Below are 18,821 nucleotides of genomic sequence, written 5' to 3'. Positions count from 1 at the left end.
AACTTCTGATTGGTCCCATTAGTTGGTGATAATATGTGCAGGACTCCCCTGTCCACAGGATGCATTACTAGGGGGTGCTATTTGGCCCTGTGGTCATGGAAATTGCATGACTACTCACTTAGCTCATGCTTGGACATCTGTGGGAATTTGCATTGTGTAGCGATAATTGCTGAATGTACTACAACTCTTATTTGGTGCACAGTAAAGAGAGACTTTTGTTAAATTTGATCTGGCCTGGTTACTGACTCTCCTGACTCCACACACTGGCCATTGCATTCACATTAGAAGCCCTGCATTGCACCCACATGGACATTTAACATCAAGGGCACCCCAAACTGCCATAAGGCAGGAGCCCTAGCTACAAGGATTGCCCCAAGGGAATATAGGATGCCCCTCCTGTACCAACCCCAGGGAGTGACGGCCTGAGGGAGTACATCATGACACATCCTCCACACTACCACTCCCATCCTCTGCACCGGCTCCATTGGGGCTCACTGCACTGGCTCTTTGCGGGAGTGGTGGGAGTGGTACCCCACTGAAAAGATATTGATGACCTATCCTGAAGCTAGGTCATGAATATTCCAATCCCGGAAAACCCCTTTAAAAACTGTAAAGCCTGTATTACACAGGCCGATTGAGCAAGAGATAGTCGGTAAGGAAACGTTCCCTCCCGGCAATCGCCGTAGGAGACCACTGCTATTACATGAGCGATCGCTATGCCATCGCTTGTCCCCATGCTGTCTAGTGGTTTGCCGATGGCAGATCATAATTAGACATCACATTCTGCCGCCAGCAATCATCTGCCGAAAAATTGGCAGGTGTAATATAGCTGTTCCCTTACGTCCTACCAGCAGCACAGATGGGGTTAACTGCCCCCCGTGGACTGGTAGGACCGGCGGAATTTTTAATGAGCCCAAAGAATAACCAATGAAAAAACTCCAGCTCCCCTAAAGGGAGGGGTTCGCCCCCCAGCCCACCGTGTTTTTTTCTGTCCTTTGGACAGGTGGACTGGCGAAGTCTCTCCCTCTCTGGGATTTGGAGACTGTTTTACTCTATGAGTTCATCTTTGTCTCTTTTCTTTTTAGGATTAGGCGCTTATTCAATGGCCTTATTTTTATTGTTATTAGATTCCCCCATTTTTGCTGGCTTGGGTTAGCAATACCTGGCGGTAATGCTTTGCCTCACTGAGTGCTCTCCCCTCCTGGACGTGTCAGCTGCGCTCCGATTCCGGCGTGGCATGGGCGCCGCCATGACCGGAAGTGACGCGCAGCCGGCTGCGGCGTCACTTCCGGTCTCTCGGCTGACGGCGTTTTCTTTTTTAAGTAAAGCAAACTAGATTATGCCAGCCGGGGTTCAGAAAGGGAAAGGGTATTCCTTTTCTACCACAGTAAGGTTTTTAAAACAAGATATCTGTGGCAGTGACTTTCTGGGGGAGGGCCTTTTACAGGGCCCCCTCCCCTGGGTGGAGCTTTTCCCTTCTTAAAGGGGTTGTCCAAGTTATATTTATTGATGACCTATCCTCAAGATAGGTCATCAATATCAGATCGGTGGGGGTCCGACACCCGGCACCCCCTCCGATCAGCTGTTTGAAGAGAAGGCGCGCACGGTGTCAGCGCTGCCTCCTCTTCACGGTTTACCTTCTAGCCGTTGCATCTTTAGTGGTGAGCAGGTGTAATTACACCCAAGCCTTCCTATTGAAATGAATGGGACGGCTTGGGTGTAATTACACCTGCTCACCACTGCAAATGCAATGGCTAGAAGGTAAACAGTGAAGAGGAGGCAGCGCTGACACCGCGCGCGCCTTCTCTTCAAACAGCTGATCGGAGGGGGTGCCGGGTGTCAGACCCCCGCCGATCTGATATTGATGACCTATCCTGAGGATAGGTCATCAATAAATATAACTTGGACAACCCCTTTAAGCTCCCTGATAGCTTCAGTCTGTCTCTGGTTGTGCTGCTTTAACAAGCTAGCTCCAGAGTCTCCTGTGTTCAGTTGAGAGTTTTTTGCTATCTTCTGAAATTTCTTCAGCTTCTAACATTTCAAGTGCTTGACTTTTCTTCTCTGGTTTGTGCCGCTAACTAATGTGTTAAACTCCCTTAGTTTTTTAGGGATGTTTTAATTTTTTTCTTTCGTTTCAGCTATGGCTTCTAGAGAGTCAGACCAGCAGCGGAAGTCTGCGGCCAAAAGGAAACACCTGGCCTGTTATGACTGCAACACGCCTCTAGACGATAGTTGCCCCTATTCCAGGTGCGACAGTTGCCGTTCTGGCACCGCTACAGAACCTACGATGCAAGACATGTACCAGTGGGCGAAGACGTATGTGGACGACTCCATCAAGGGTGTCGTACGGCTACTGAATGAGAGGTTACCAGGTCCCTCCCAGACTCCTATGGAGGTTGCCGCCCCTACTGACAGACCCATGCCCCTCTCTGTGGGGTCATCTTCCTCTGATGATGAGAAATCAACTTTGCGTTTTTTTCCACCCAAAAAAACACAGAAGTTATTGAAGCCCATCAGGTCGGGGGACCATGATGTTGACATAGGGGAGTCTTCCGATCCCGCCTGCCGGACTCAGCGGGTTTTTAAGGCGGATGAGACCCTTCTTTCTGTGATGCGCACAGAATGAAAAAAAACGGAAAAAGGTCCAGTCCTCACCCCAGGGGCGTAGCTATAGGGGGTGCAGAGGTAGCAGTCACTACCGGGCCCAGGAGCCTGAGGGGGCCCAAAGACCCTTGTGCCACATAAGACACTGGCATTATAGAAAGTGCATACTGGTCAATTTACACCTCTGGCTGGAGGGAAGGGGTTAGGTTAAGAATTTGGCATGAGGGTGGTGCCCTTTCAATGTTTGCCTCAGGCAGCAGGAAGGATATGTGCTCCCCTGCCAACAAGCACTGAGGGACGGAGGCCCAAGCTGAACTCTTGCACCAGGGCCCATGAGCTTTTAGCTACGCCCCTGCCTCACCCGAAGGTTTAAATTGATGTTTCCGTTGGCTAAACCCTTAGTGGAATCATGGGGTTCCATTCCTAAGGAGGACATGGCTATAGCCAAATTGTCCAGGCGCACTCTGGTTCCTGCGGACGATGGGTCTAGCCTGCAGGACCCTCTAGATAGGAGGGCAGAGTGCACCCTGAGAAGGGGCTACTCGGCGGCCGCAGCTTCGGCCTCAACTTCTATCGCAGCCACGAGGTCTCTTCCTTCCTACGTTCTAGGCTGAACTAGATCCAGACTGATGTCAACCAGAGTGTCTCCCGGGACGACATCCTGGCCGCATTTAAATCCGTCAATCTGGCCATGGATTTCCCACGTGACACGTCCCAGCTACAGCCGACCCGGGCCGTTTATTCGGTTCGGAACTGGACACCATCATGGAGGGACTCTCTGATAAAAAGGGAAAGAGTCTCCCCCAACAGCCCTTTCGGGCCCGGGGTAGACAAGGTCGCGGAGGCAGGTCCGGACAGCAGGCCAGACGTAGAGATTGGGGGGGGGGGCAGTCTAGAAGATTTTCTAGACGCTCCCGTAAACCCACCAAGGAGGCAAAACCCTCCTGACTATGGGCCTCTCAGAGGCTCTTGGTTAATCCCTGCTACCCCTGTCGTTACGCCTCTGGATTTTCCCGTATCCCTCCCTCACCTCCCTGTAGGGGGTCGTCTTTCCTTTTTCAAGCACGTATGGGCCGAGGAAATCTCAGATCCCTGGGTCCAAAGCATAGTAGCTACTGGCTATCTAATAGACCTCGTTTCTCTCCTCCCAGAAATATTTGTCGCCACTCAAAGTTTTTTGCCGGCCAGATAAAAGATCCTAGAGTCCTATATTCAGGACTACATTTCCAAGGGAGCCCTGGAGGAGGTACCGGCAGGGGAGAGGGGTCTAGGGATTTATTCTCCAGTATTCCTGGTACCCAAAAAGACAGGAGATCTCCAGATGATCAGAGATTTGAGATTTCTCAATCGATTCGTAAGGAGAACCAGGTTCCGGATGGAAACCATAAGGTCAGTCAGCCACCTCCTCAGCCCTGGGGACGTGATGGCTACTCTGGACCTCAAGGATGTATACCTCCACATCCCGATCCATCCTTCCTCCCGGAAATTTCTCAGGATCACGGTCCAGATTTCAGGAGTGCGCAGGCATTTTCATTTTGCTGCCCTCCACTTCGGAATCTCATCTGCCCCCCTTATCTTTACCAAGGTGGTAGTATCGGTGGTAGCAGCTCTGAGACTCCAGGGACTGACCATTGTTCCTTACCTGGACGATTGGCTTCTTCTAGCCTCTTCGGTCCCATTACTTACTCATCATCTTCATGTTGCAATTTCCTTTCTGCTCCGCCTAGGCTGGATCATCAACTGGCAGAAGTCGAACGTGAGCCCTTCAACTTCTATCCATTATCTAGGATTCGTAGTCGACTCTCTGGAGATGTCCCTCCAGTTGACGCCAGAAAGAGGAGCGCGGATTCAGGACCTGGCAAGGTTCCTTTCCGTCCCACGACGAGTCTCCATCCGGACTCTCATGAAGATGTTGGGGCTCATGTCAGCGGCTGCGGATGCAGTCCCTTGGGCTTTATGGCACCTCCGACCTCTTCAATCGGAGGTCTTAGACAAATGAAATGGCAGCCCTACAGGGCTAGATTCCCTGTGCTCCCTGTCCAACCAAACCTGGAATTCCCTCAGATGGTGGTTCCATCCACCAGCAGGGAAGTCTATGACCCAACCAGTTTGGCTCATATTGAATACAGACGCGTCCCTTGTAGGCTGGGGCGCCCATTTAGACGGATCCCCAGTTCAGGGATCTTGGTCTCCTCAGGAGCGGCATCTTTCTTCAAATCTCCGCAAGATGCGTGCGATCCGGCTAGCTCTCCTTCACTTCGCCCCTCAGATTCGGGGCAAAGCAGTGAAAGTCCAGTCAGACAACATGACTGCCGTGCTTTACATAAACAAGCAGGGAGACACAAGATCCTTACCCCTTCTTTCAGAGATTGGGGTAATTCTGCGGTGGGCAGAGCTGAACCTATCCGAGGCTCCCTCAACATCATTGTGGATCGCCTAAGTCGCGGCTTACCGACCATGGAGTGGTCACTGCATCCGGAGATCTTCAGGCAGCTAGTCCTCAGATGGGGTATGCCAGAGGTGGATCTCATGGCAACCAGGTTCAACGCCAAGGTGCAGAGGTTCTGTTCCCTATACAGGGAGGACAACCCCCTGGCGATAGACGCTCTGATGATACCGTGGAGGTTCAGGCTGGCTTACATCTTCCCTCCCTTTTCCATGATTCCGAGGGTATTGATGAAAATCCGTCAGGATCAGGCCTCGGTAATAGCCATCATACTATTTTGGCCGAGGAGATCCTGGTTTACCCAGCTCATTCAGATGAGTCGGGGACAATATTGGAGACTCCCCTCGGAGAAGACCCTGGTGTCGTGGGACACTCATCTCTGCCCAGATCTGCACAGATTCAACCTGACAGCCTGGAGGTTGATCAGTCCCTCCCAGAGTGGATGGGCTCTCTGAGTCAGTCATGAGAACCCTGTCGCATTTCAGAGCAGAGTCTACCAAGAAGGCCTACTCCCGGATCATGAGGATCTTCACGTCATGGTGTAGCTCCAACCAGGTGGCGTCTGCAGATCCGCCCCTTCCTGCGATATTACAGTTCCTTCAGGATGGGTTAGACAGAGATCTCTCCCCATCTACCCTGAAGGTTCAAGTCTTTGCCATCTCGGCCTGTCTCAACAGACCATATTCTCGGGACCCGCTCATCAAACGCTTTCTTAAGGGAGCAGAAAGATTGAAGCCTACAATACTTAAACCCGTTCCCCAATGGGACCTGTCAGTGGTTCTCAAGGGGTTAGTATCTCCCCCCTTTGAACCTTTGGAGGAGGCAAGCTTTACGTTTTTAACTCTTAAAGTGGTTTTCCTTCTGGCTATAACTTCAGCCAAAAGAATTTCTGAGCTACAAGATTTCTCCGCTTTACATCCATATACCATCTTCTTACAGGACAGAGTCCTTCTGAAATTTCTACCTTATTTTAGACCTAAGGTTCCAACTTTTCAAAATATTAACCAGGTAATTTCTCTACCTGTATTATTCTCTGCCTCCTCCTCTGATGTTCCAGTTAGACATCCACTGGACATCTCGAGATGCCTCCAGATCTATGTGGATAGATCCAGAGAGTTCAGGATAGATGAGAACCTCTTCATCCTGTTTGACGGCAAGTCTAAAGGCCGTAAGGCAACTAAAACTACTATTGGTCTCTGGGTCAAGGAAGCCATTAGGGAAGCTTTCACCTCCCAATCCTTAGATCCTCCGGAGTTTGTGAAGGCCCACTCTACTAGGGCCGTAGCTACCTCTGTCGCGGAGAGAAGTCTTCTCCCCCTAGAGTTGATCTGTAAGGCGGCTTCCTGGAGCTCTGAATCAACCTTCATCTCTCATTATAGAATAGATACTAAGGTAGCAGAGTTTTCGGCCTTTGGGCAGACAGTACTTACTTCTGCCGGGCATGAGGACCTTCCCTAGGGGATTCTTCTTGCTATCTCCCCATCTGTGCTGCTGGTAGGACGTAAGGGAATCGTTAATTTCTAATGATAATTTGTTTTCCCTTAGTCCTAACAGCAGCACACAAATTTTCCCGCCCTAAGTAGGCGAACCCCTTGTCATGGTCTTACCTTCTCACTGTTCTCCTTCGTTTGACATGTGCTGGCGGCCATCTTGGTTTCTGGGTTTCTTGTAGCCTCCCACCCTGCGGCTTCTCCTTCCCACTGGGAGGCGCTGGATGCCTAGCTCATATATATAGGAGGTCTGTGGCTTCAGTTCCTTGCTTGGTCCTCCTGTGTTCACATGCTTCTAAGACTGCTGCTGCTTCTGGTTCCTGATCCTGGCCTCGTCTGACTACCCCGTTGGTTCCTGATCCTGGCTTCGTCTGACTACCCCGTTGGTTCCTGATCCTGGCTTCGTCTGACTACCCTGCTGGTTCCTGATCCAGGCTTCGTCTGACTACACTTCCGGTTCCTGACCTCTGTCTACGCAAGACCCTGCTTCGGTTTAGCCATCCGTTTGGACTTTTGCTTACGGCTTGATTTTCAATAAAGCCTTCTTATTTTCCACTTATCTCTTGTTGTACGTCTGGTTCATGGTTCCTTGACATTAGGACCAAGCCATGAATTCTGATGGTACAGGGCCATCCTCGCTACCTACGCTGGTTGCCAGACTTGATCAGCAGGATCACCTGTTGGGTCGGTTCGCTGTGGCGTTGCAAACCCTGCTTGAACGCACGGCTCATTTCGCTTCCGTTCCCGATGGGTCGGTTGTCGCTCCTGGGCCCGCTCCTACTGCCGCTCCGGTTGTTGCGCCAGAGTCTACCCCGACACCTGTTGCTGCGCCTGCGGTGTCTCGGGGTATGACCGGTTCTGCCCCCCTTCCACAGCGCTTTGGGGGAGAGCCAACTCAGTGCCGAGGTTTCCTTAACCAGGTGGGCATTTATTTCGAGTTGCTGCCACATGCCTTTCCTACTGAGAGATCAAAGGTGGGCTTCTTGATCTCGCTGCTCTCGGACAAGGCCTTGGCCTGGGCCAGTCCTTTATGGGAGAACAACAATCCGGTGGTTGCCGAGTTTTCCGGTTTTGTTGCTTCTCTTCGGAAGGTATTCGATGTGCCGGCTCGTGCTGCCTCTGCTGCGAAGCTCCTTATGTCCATCAGACAGGGTTCACGATCCGTAGCTGAATACGCCATTGAGTTTCGTACCCTGGCAGCAGAGGTGGGCTGGAATAATGAGGCTCTGGTCGCTGCTTTCTCTCATGGTCTCTCGGATGCCTTGAAGGATGAGGTTGCAGCTAAGGACCTACCAGTGGAGCTCGAGTCTCTTATTTCTTTCCTGATTTTGATTGACACCAGACTCAGGGAGAGACCTTCCTTTAAGGAGAGCCTGCGGAGGTCTTCTAACAGATTGGCGCCTACGTTTGCTGTCCCACCCATGCCTCCCTCTCCTCCCACGCCTCCTGGGGATGACTTGTCTGGGGGTAAACCCATGCAGCTGGGGTTTGCTCGCCTGTCCGAGGGGGAGAGGGTACTCCGGAGACGCGAGGGCCGATGCATGTACTGTGGTCTCGGTGGGCATTTTCGGTTGGCATGTCCGAACCGTCCGGGAAACGCTCGCACCTGAGATCCTGTCGGGGGCAGATCTTGGGTGGAGTCTCCTCGTCCCCGGTTTCCCGTGTTGACAAACCACTGATCACTGTTGTCCTCTCCTGGGTCGGGGGCTCGGTGACGACCCAGGCGTTGGTGGACTCTGGTGCTGGTGGTTTGTTCATTGATAGTGTGTTCGCTGCCGCCAATTCCATTCCTCTGCAGCCTCGAGGTTCCCCACTGGCTCTTGAGGCGATAGACGGCAGACCCCTTCTGCCGCCACACGTGACTCATGAGACCCTTCCAGTGGGGATAGCCATTGGTGCCGTTCACAGAGAGTCGGTCTGTTTCCAGGTGATTTCGTCTCCACACTACTCGGTGGTCTTGGGGTACCCCTGGCTCCAGAAGCATAATCCGACTTTCGATTGGAGATCGGCCGAGATCCTCTCGTGGTCACCGCAGTGTGGGGCTAGTTGCATCCATGGGCCTGTCAAGTTGCTGTGTACTTCCTCGGACTCTCTGTTGCCTCCTGAATACGAAGAGTACCGGGATGTATTCGATAAGGTGCGCGCGGTTGCCCTACCTCCGCACCGCCCATACGATTGTGCCATAGAGTTACAATCTGGTGCCGTTCCTCCTCGTGGCAAAGTCTATCCACTGTCGGTAGCGGAGAATGAGGCCATGGAGGAGTACGTGAGGGAGGCGCTTTCACGCGGACACATTCGCAAATCCTCGTCCCCGGCAGGGGCTGGATTTTTCTTTGTGAAAAACAAGGGCGGTGAGTTGAGGCCTTGCATCGATTACAGGGGTCTCAATCGCATCACGATCAAGAACGCTTACCCGATACCCTTGATTTCCGAGCTGTTCGATCGCCTCAAAGGGGCCACGGTCTTTACCAAACTCGACCTGAGGGCGGCATATAACCTGGTAAGGATCAAGGCGGGCGATGAGTGGAAGACCGCGTTTAACACCAGGACCGGTCATTATGAATCCTTGGTTATGCCCTTTGGGTTGTGCAATGCGCCCGCAGTCTTCCAGGAATTCATCAACGATGTTTTCCGTGACCTGTTGCAGCAGTGTGTGGTGGTCTATTTGGATGACATCTTGGTATATTCTGAATCCATAGAGGCCCACATTATGGATGTCAGACGAGTGTTGCAACGGTTACGAGAGAACAGGCTGTTCGGTAAGCTTGAGAAATGCGAATTTCACCAATCCCAGGTAACCTTCTTAGGTTACATAATTTCCGCTGAGGGGTTCTCCATGGATCCTGAGAAGGTTTCGGCTGTCTTACAGTGGCCCCAGCCCAGTGGTCTCCGTGCCCTGCAGCGCTTTTTGGGCTTCGCCAATTATTATCGGAAGTTCATCAGGGACTTTTCTATGCTAGCCAAGCCGCTCACGGATCTGACCAGGAAGGGCAGTAATTTCCAGGTCTGGCCGCTCTAGGCCATCCGAGCGTTTGAGGCTCTAAAGTCCGCCTTTGTGTCGGCTCCGATTCTGTCGCATCCCAACCCTGGGTTGCCCTTTGTCCTCGAGGTGGACGCGTCTGAGACGGGAGTAGGCGCCCTCCTGTCTCAGCGTAGAACACCAGAGGGTCCTCTGCTTCCTTGTGGGTTTTACTCCCGGAAACTGTCTTCCGCGGAGTGCAACTATCAGATTGGTGACAGGGAGTTATTGGCCATCGTGCAGGCCCTTAAAGAATGGAGGCACTTGCTCGAGGGTTCGGTGGTTCCGGTTCTCATCCTGACGGACCACAAGAATCTGACCTACCTTTCTGAGGCCAAGAGATTGACACCACGTCAGGCCAGATGGGCTCTGTTCTTGTCACGTTTTAATTACGTGGTCTCCTACCTACCCGGTTCCAAGAACATCAGAGCGGATGCCTTATCACGGCAGTACTCCGAGCTGTCCGGGGAGGAGTCGATTCCGACTTCGGTCATACCTCCGAATCAGATCCTGGCCGCCATTCGCACCAGCCTGACCTCTCCCCTGGGTGAGCAGATTTTGGCGGCTCAATCTGGTGCTCCCTCTGGGAGACCCAACGGCAGGTGTTTTGTGCCTGAGGAGTTGCGCACTCGGTTGTTGCGAACCTACCATAACTCCAAGGCCGCGGGGCATCCTGGAAAGAATCAGCTGTCCTGGGCTGTTTCACGTCTGTTCTGGTGGCCTTCTCTACGTTCCGACATCGCCGCATATGTAGCGGCATGCTCCGTTTGTGCCCAGAGTAAGTCCCCTCGGCACCTTCCGTTGGGCCTGTTGCAACCCATAGCCACCGGGGAGCGCCCATGGTCACACCTGGGGATGGATTTCATTGTGGACCTCCCTGCATCCCGAGGCCATACGGTCATTCTCATGATTGTGGATCGGTTTTCCAAAATGTGCCACTGTGTTCCTCTCAAGAAGTTACCCTCTGCACAAGAGTTGGCCACGATTTTCGCCAGGGAGGTCTTCCGGTTGCACGGTTTGCCCAAGGAGATTGTGTCGGATCGGGGGAGTCAGTTTGTGTCCAGGTTCTGGCGCGCCTTTTGCTCCCAGTTGGGGATTCATCTCTCTTTCTCCTCGGCCTACCACCCTCAGTCCAATGGGGCCGCAGAACGATCCAATCAGGCCTTGGAGCAATTCCTTCGTTGCTATGTCTCTGATCACCAAGACAATTGGGTTGACCTCCTGCCTTGGGCTGAGTTTGCCAGGAACACGGCAGTGAACTCTTCCTCTGGGACGTCTCCCTTCATGGCCAATTATGGGTTCCAACCTGCCGTGTTACCGGAGGTATTCTCTCCCCAGGATATTCCGGCTGTGGAGGATCACCTTTCCGTCCTACGTGCTTCTTGGGTACAGATCCAGAGGTCCCTTGAGGTCTCTGCGCAGCGCCAGAGACTCCAGGCTGATCGCAGACGAGCGCCCGCTCCTTTCTACCAGGTTGGAGACCGTGTATGGTTGTCCACCCGCAACCTCAACCTTCGAGTGCCCACTCCCAAGCTGGCGCCTCGCTTTGTTGGTCCCTTCCGAGTGCTTCGCAGGGTAAACCCGGTAGCCTATGCCCTTGCGCTTCCTCCTGGCATGCGGATCTCCAACGTGTTTCATGTCTCCCTGTTGAAGCCATTGGTGTGTAATCGTTTCACTTCCTCGGTTCCTCGGCCCCGTCCGGTCCAAGTGGGCAATCGTGAGGAATATGAGGTGAGCAATATCCTGGACTCACGCCTGGTCCGCGGTCGGTTGCAGTTTTTGGTCCATTGGCGTGGTTATGGTCCAGAGGAGCGTTCCTGGGTTCCCTTCGCAGATGTCCATGCTCCTGCTTTGCTCCGAGCCTTCCACGCACGCTTCCCTCAGAAACCGTTCCTTACTCCGCGGAGGAGGGGCCCTTGAGGGGGAGGTACTGTCATGGTCTTACCTTCTCACTGTTCTCCTTCGTTTGACATGTGCTGGCGGCCATCTTGGTTTCTGGGTTTCTTGTAGCCTCCCACCCTGCGGCTTCTCCTTCCCACTGGGAGGAGCTGGATGCCTAGCTCATATATATAGGAGGTCTGTGGCTTCAGTTCCTTGCTTGGTCCTCCTGTGTTCACATGCTTCTAAGACTGCTGCTGCTTCTGGTTCCTGATCCTGGCCTCGTCTGACTACCCCGTTGGTTCCTGATCCTGGCTTCGTCTGACTACCCCGTTGGTTCCTGATCCTGGCTTCGTCTGACTACCCTGCTGGTTCCTGATCCAGGCTTCGTCTGACTACACTTCCGGTTCCTGACCTCTGTCTACGCAAGACCCTGCTTCGGTTTAGCCATCCGTTTGGACTTTTGCTTACGGCTTGATTTTCAATAAAGCCTTCTTATTTTCCACTTATCTCTTGTTGTACGTCTGGTTCATGGTTCCTTGACACCCCTCCCTTTAGGGGAGCTGGAGTTCTTTCATTGGTTATTCTTTGGGCTCATTAAAAATTCCGCCGGTCCTACCAGTTCACGGGGGCAGTTAACCCCATCTGTGCTGCTGTTAGGACTAAGGGAAAACAAATTATCGTTAGAAATTAACGATTACTCTAAGGCCTCATGCACACGGCCGTTGTTTTGGTCCGCATCCGAGCCGCAGTTTTGTCAGCTCGGATGCGGACCCATTCACTTCAATGGGGCCGCAAAAGATGAGGACAGCACTCCATGTGCTGTCCGCACCCGTTGCTCCGTTCCGTGGCAGCGCAAAAAAAAATATTACATGTCCTATTCTTGTCCGTGCTTTCCGGACAAAAATAGGCAGTTATATTAAAGGCTGTCCGTGCTGTTCCGCAATTGCGGAACGCGCACGGACGCCATCAGTCTTTTGCGGATCCGCGATTTGTTAACATGAACACTTTTTCTTATATTAAAACTGGAGAACCCCTTTAAAGAGCACACATCAGCTGGATCTACCCTATTTAACCAGGTGTGCTGCCTAGTAGGGCTGATCCGCCTGGAAGGATTGTTTTGTGAAAATCAGTTGGGGCATTCACGAGAAAAAAGGCTTTTAATGCAAATGAGGGCTTCTGTGCACCGAGGGGAAGGGCTAAGCTCTATGAAAAAAAATGCAAAGGGTGACCTTGTTATTACTTAAATTTATTATAGTTTGCAAATAAAATTAAAGACCATAAACAAGTAAACCTATAGATAAAGGTGACGCACGCTTGTGCAATAGTTCACAGTGTAGAGGTAAAAAGAACGGTCTTACCATAGGGTCATATCATGGTACCTACTGGGGGTCTCATGGATCCGTGTGCTGGGTCTCTTACCCTGGATTACCCTACTTGACCTGAACTAATAATGCTGCCCAGGGAGCAATGTGCTCACCCTCAAAAGGGCGACGGTGTCCCTGCTTCTCCCTATGCAGCCTTGTGACTGCCGAGCTTCGTCAGGAAAAAGAGCAGGGAGACCTACTAAATGGTTAAACCAACGTCCCAACGCGTTTCATTGGCATCCAGCCAAATCATCAGGGGACCCCAGAAATAAGGACTCAGCATTGATCAATGGCTGAAGCCTCTCATAATCAGCCCACTATCCATGCCATGGTGCGCATGGAGTAGGGCTCCTCACGTCCTGCGTATTGGCAGTGGGTGCTAAGCTCCTCAACTTTCCAGCGCTGGCCACATCCCTCATTTGCATGAGCAATAAGTATTTTTTCTCGGGAATGCCACAACCGAATTTCACAAGGCAGGTAGTATGTCTGGTTTAAAAGGGTTGGTCCTGCTAACAGGTGCTCTTTGACACTCTAGCCACTGTCCAGAATACACGAAAACCATAATAATACGGTAGCTGGTATGTTGTACCCTACCGCAGTCAGCAATCCGGAAACTGTCAGACAACGTTTTAATATATTCTTCTCTACCCCAACATGAGGCGTTTATGAAAGCGGATGGCGAATCTCTTACTGTGAAGCTGAAGGTGTACCTCTCCAATCCAATATCTAAATAGAAGAAAGAGAGTAATTCCTGCACACGATGACATTTCAATTAACTTTTGCCATATCTCAAAATGCTTCTTAATTGATTCTGTGAATTGGCATCAGTGCATTTCTTCAACATTTTCCTGGAAAATTCCCCAAAGTTGTGAGATACTGGCAACTTATTACATGAGCTGAGATGAAGGAAAGCAGGACAGTACAAGCCTTAGGCTATGTGCCCAGCGGCCTGGTGTCAGCTGTCCTCACCTACACTATGACCAATTACATTTAAGGCTGCCATACACATTCAGTAGCTGTCAGCTATCTCTCCCGATTCCCTCTTGGCTCCCCTATACTTGTTTGATGTGTATTCGGGAGAAAGCCGCTGCTTCTGCACACTTCTGGGGGTTGCTTAAAACAGATTGGGTGAAAATATTCACTTTGCTCAATCCTTCTCCTTCCTTTACTTTGTATTGGTGACTCTTACATTTGGCCGACGGGTAATGTGTATGGGAAGCACCCGAATCTGATGTTGGGGCACAGTGGGGAGCCCCATGTACATATTAGACTGTCTGCCGAACGAAAGAGTCGCCTATAAAAAGTGAATCCCTGGGAAAAAGACAAAACCTTTGCACCTTGAAATGTCTGGTACCAAGGGAAGAGATTTCATGATACTTAAATGCTGAGGATATAGCTGTGGATGGACAGGCCATAGGGAGAGATAACATTTTGCGTAAAAGCAGAATAGTAAAAACTGCACCCTAAGAGCTACCTGAAATAACGAACAGGTAAGTACTTAGACTTGAAGATCAGCATTTTGAACGCTTCCTTCCTGGCAATCGCCTGCTCGTAGTGGAGGAGACCGCTGCTATTACATGCAGCGATCTCCTCCACAGTATGGGAAGGAGTGATCGCTAATGCTGAATCATTGTTTGCTGGCAGCAGATCACGATTCGACAATACGATCTGCCACCGGCAAACAATGATTTTTTTCACCTGCTTAAAAATGTCGATCGCAGACGCTCGTTCATCGGGTAATCAGCGGCAGTATTGTTAGCGATGATCTGCCCAATTTATTTCCAGGTCTAATACAGCCCTGACAAATTTTGCACTGTGGCTCCGGTTCTCCATCAGGGCTCTTTTACTCGGCTGCAGCAGTGTTGTTACTTTGACAACATGGGCAAGCTGCAGCCAGTCACTGGCCTCTTTGGGGGCACTGCTGAGGTCAGTCATTGGCTGCAGCGGTCACATGTTGTTGACATGACAACCCCTTTAATTCTGGGGGGCGGTGTACATTTAAAAGGGGGTATGCATACATATTTTAAAACAAAACAGTGCAATGAGCATGAACTTAACAGACTGGTACAGAGGGAGTGAGGACCCTGCCTGAGAGCCCACCAGAGGATCCTCCGATAGGCCAAGGCTCTAATACCACAGTGGGCCCCAAATGTCCAGGAGAATTTTTTTTTTAACTAAGGCTACTTTCACACTAGCGTTTTTACTGGATCCGGCAGGGTCCAGCAAAAACGCTTCCATTAGTGATAATACAACCATCTGCATCCGTTCAGAACGGATCCGGTTGTATTATCTTTAATATTGCCAAGATGGATCCATTATTAGCTCCACTGAAAGTCAATGGGGCCGGATCCATTTTCTATTGTGTCAGAGAAAACGCATCCATCCCCATCGACTTGCATTGTGGGTAATGCCGCATCCGTCCTGCTCCGCATCCCAGGACGGAAAGTAAACTACAACATGCTGCGGTTTGCTCTCTGGTATGGGAACGCAACTAAACGGAACGGAATGCATTTTGGAGCATTCCGTTCTGTTCAGTTCAGTTTTGTCCCTATTGACAATGAATGGGGACAAAACTGAAGCGTTTTTTTTTTCGGTATTGAGCCCCTATGACTGAACTTAATATCGGAAAACTTAAACGCTAGTGTGAAAGTAGCCTAACATTGGAGTCAATCACCGTCCACTAGGGTCTATTTCTTTTATTAAAAACCTATTAGACTTTCTTGATGATACATGGTTAGGCCTAGAGAGTAATTTCGTCTGGTGGACCCAAGAAACCCCAGCCCGACCCTGCCTGTGCGGGCTTACAATCTACAAGTGTGCGCCAGCCTTTATTTTTTTTCTGACTGGTTCGCAGACCCTAGGGCCCCTTGCAGACGAGTGTGTCCGGATTAGGTCTTTGCGAATGCGTTCAGTGAAAAATGCGCAATTTTGCGTGCAAAGTCATTCAGTTTTTTCTGCGCAGGTCTGGTGCAATGCGTTTTGTACACAGTCCCATTAAAATGAATGAGTCCGGATTCTGTGCATTTGCATCACGCATCGCAACTGTGCGGAAATATCTTTTGTGTGAAAGGGGCCTAAGACTATAGAGCAATAAATATCCAAATAAATTAATTCCACGCCAAATTATGTCAACCTCACCGCCATACAGTGCGAAACAGAAGGGGGAAATGGAACCTGATTTTCTCCAATGCATTAAGTAATTTGTTCACATGAATTAACATTAATCAATTACAAAGCCTCTAATAACAAGAAACATAAAAAGGAAAATTCTGACTGACACGCAGCTCTCCGGGCGCCCCCAAAAATAATAAAGCTGGCTTAACTTTTTCGGTCTGGAAATCCTTTGACATCTGTTTTCCCAATTACGATGCCTATTATGCTCTGAAAAATAAAAAATTGCACGCTGTACACAAATAAAACACAGATGTAGCTTGCAAATTAGATTTCATGCACTTATACCCCACCACCCGCAAAAAGTAACTTTTTTTTTATTTTTTTGGGAATTACCAATTACACGGTGATATTTGTTCCCCACCTCCCAGTAAATCTGTACAATGAGCTATTAGGTTTTATGGAAACTATGTCAGCACAAGAGCTGACATGTGCGGAATGTAATACCCCCCCTGACAATGTTTCTCCTCCTTCCATTTAATCCTTAAATTGGACAAACGGAGGGACCTTCATCGGCCGTAGTTTCCTTAAGTGTCTGTGTTTCCTGCAATCCCTCGTAATTTGGACTCTCACGTGGAAAGTGACATTCTAAATGGCTGACCGATGTAAAATTCCTCACCCCCGCCAGAAGTTGCGCCTGCATTTAAAAGTTATTATCTTACTAGGTTTCACTTATAAAGAGCCAGCGTGCTGAAAGCATCAGAGGATCTGCTCTTCACACTGCGCACATTTGCTGGAGCGTTGATTGTAGTTGTCAGACACTAATGTAAAATACAGTGACGCTGTCTGACAACGTGTCGGATGGTGCACGTTACAGCGTTGAGCAACAGGCCCATCGCTGTATGTTCGACCGCCATAGGGTAGGGACATGGTCATTAAAGGGGAAACACAGTGAAAGGGACATTCTAAGCACATCGTCATTGATTTCTATGGCACTTTCCAAGATTTGGGTGTACTTGGAAATACTTCAGACTTTCTATCCACATGGGATGTAAGTTGCTGAGAAAAAAATTACCGTCAAGAGTCCACAGGTGTTACATGCAGATCCGCCACGGATTGTGAGACAGATGCCTCATGTACACAACCGTTCAGTTTTTTGAGGTCCGCAAAAAACGGAAGCTGCCCGTATGCCTTCCGCAATTTACGGAACAGGCGTCCCATCGTGGAAATGCCTAAACGGACAAGAATAGAACATGCTATATTTTTTTTGCGGGGCCTCGGAACGGAGCAACGGATGCGGACAGCAGACAGAGTGCTGTCCGCATCTTTTGAGGCCCAATTGAAGTGAATGGGTCCACACCCGAGCCGCAAAAAATGCGGCTCGGATGCGGACCACAACAACGGTCGTGTGCGTGAGGCCAGATAGGCAGGGCACTGCAAAGGGTAAAATCCAGGGTGGAAATCCACAGGATAAATTGACCTGCTGCCCATGTGTGGATTTTGTATGCAGCGTGTGAATGAGAATTACTTAAATGTCACCCATAATGATGAAGTGTGTATATATATATATACCCTGTGGATATTCCTCTAGAGCAGGCATCCTCAAACTGCAGCTCTCCAGCTGTTGCAAAACTACAACTCCTAGCATGCCCGAACAGCCTACGCAGTGCAGTTTCTAGGTAAAATTTCTCTCAGGGCGAGTGCCAAAAAAACTCCACCCCCCCGCGCGCGGCGCGTGGCGTACAGTGAGCGAGCGCCGCCGCCCGCCTGTGGGGGGGACATTATTTTTAATAAGGATCACTATGGATATTATTTAGAATGGAGGCTGCTGTGGGTGTCATTATAACTGTATAATGTCTGATAGGCCTAGTCCTGAGCTGAGTTATATTACCCTGCCCTGTATAATAATGTACCCTGATACCCCTTATAACTAAGGGCTATCAGGGATGGGTACATTATTATACAGGGCATGGGCAGGGTAATATAACTCAGCTCAGGACTAGGCCTATCAGACATTATAGTTATAATGACACCCACAGCAGCCTCCATTCTAAATAATGTCCATAGTGATCCTTATTAAACTTAATGTCCCCCACAGTGACAGTGGCCCCCACTTGTATGTCTCCCACAGTGGCCCCCGCCCCCCATTGTAATTAATGCCCCCCCCCCCCCCCCACAGACCATCCACAGTGTCACTGTCCCCATTGTAAAAAAAATTGTTTGTTTAATTCACCCACATTGCACCCGAGTCGACCCAGTGTCCCAGATCTTCACAGCAGGCTTCTTTTCAGCAATCAGCACTGCTCATGGGCTCAGGGCGGGCGGTAACAGGCAGGCAATGCGGCGCTCACTTACTCACTGTACGTCACGCGCTTGCGCCGCCTAGTGGGAGGAGCAGGCGCGTGACGTCAGTAAGTGCCGCCCGCACCGCACGTACCGGAGCTGAGTGACTGGACTCGGTACGTACGGACAGAGGACTCGGCACTCGGGCGCAGGGCAGGCGAGGTCTCAGAGGGAGGGAGCCAGGGGGGCGCACGGCACGAGAGTAATAACAGGCAGAGAAACGACAAGAGGGCCCCCCCCTTCTGACAGCGCCCCGGGCGGCTGCCCGCCCCGCCCCTAGAAACGGCCCTGAGCCTACAGGTATCAGCCTACAGCAGGGCATTGTGGGAGTTGTAGTTTTACAACAGCTAGATGGCCACAGTTTGATTATGCCTGCTCTAGAGCAGTGATGACTAACCTCCGGTATGCCAGCTGTGGTGAAACTACAACTCCCAGCATGCTCCATTCATTTCTGTGGAGTTCTGAGAATAACCAAGCAAGTGCGCATCTTGGGAGTTGTAGTTTTACCACAGCTGGAGTGCCAGAGGTTAGCCATCACAGCTCTGGGGTCTGAAGTCAGGGAC

The 18,821-nt window shown here is 50.7% G+C and overlaps 1 protein-coding gene across 1 annotated transcript in view; it reads right to left on the bottom strand.

Moving 5' to 3' along the window:
* MEIOB (meiosis specific with OB-fold) overlaps positions 1 to 18,821 on the bottom strand; it is a 133,784-nt gene that overhangs the window by 23,395 nt on the left and 91,568 nt on the right. The gene's annotated exons all lie outside the window — the stretch shown is intronic.

This window comes from Bufo gargarizans, chromosome 8, assembly GCF_014858855.1.
Source record: "Bufo gargarizans isolate SCDJY-AF-19 chromosome 8, ASM1485885v1, whole genome shotgun sequence".
NCBI lineage: Eukaryota > Metazoa > Chordata > Amphibia > Anura > Bufonidae > Bufo > Bufo gargarizans.
This window is presented reverse-complemented; position numbering and strand designations above follow the sequence as displayed.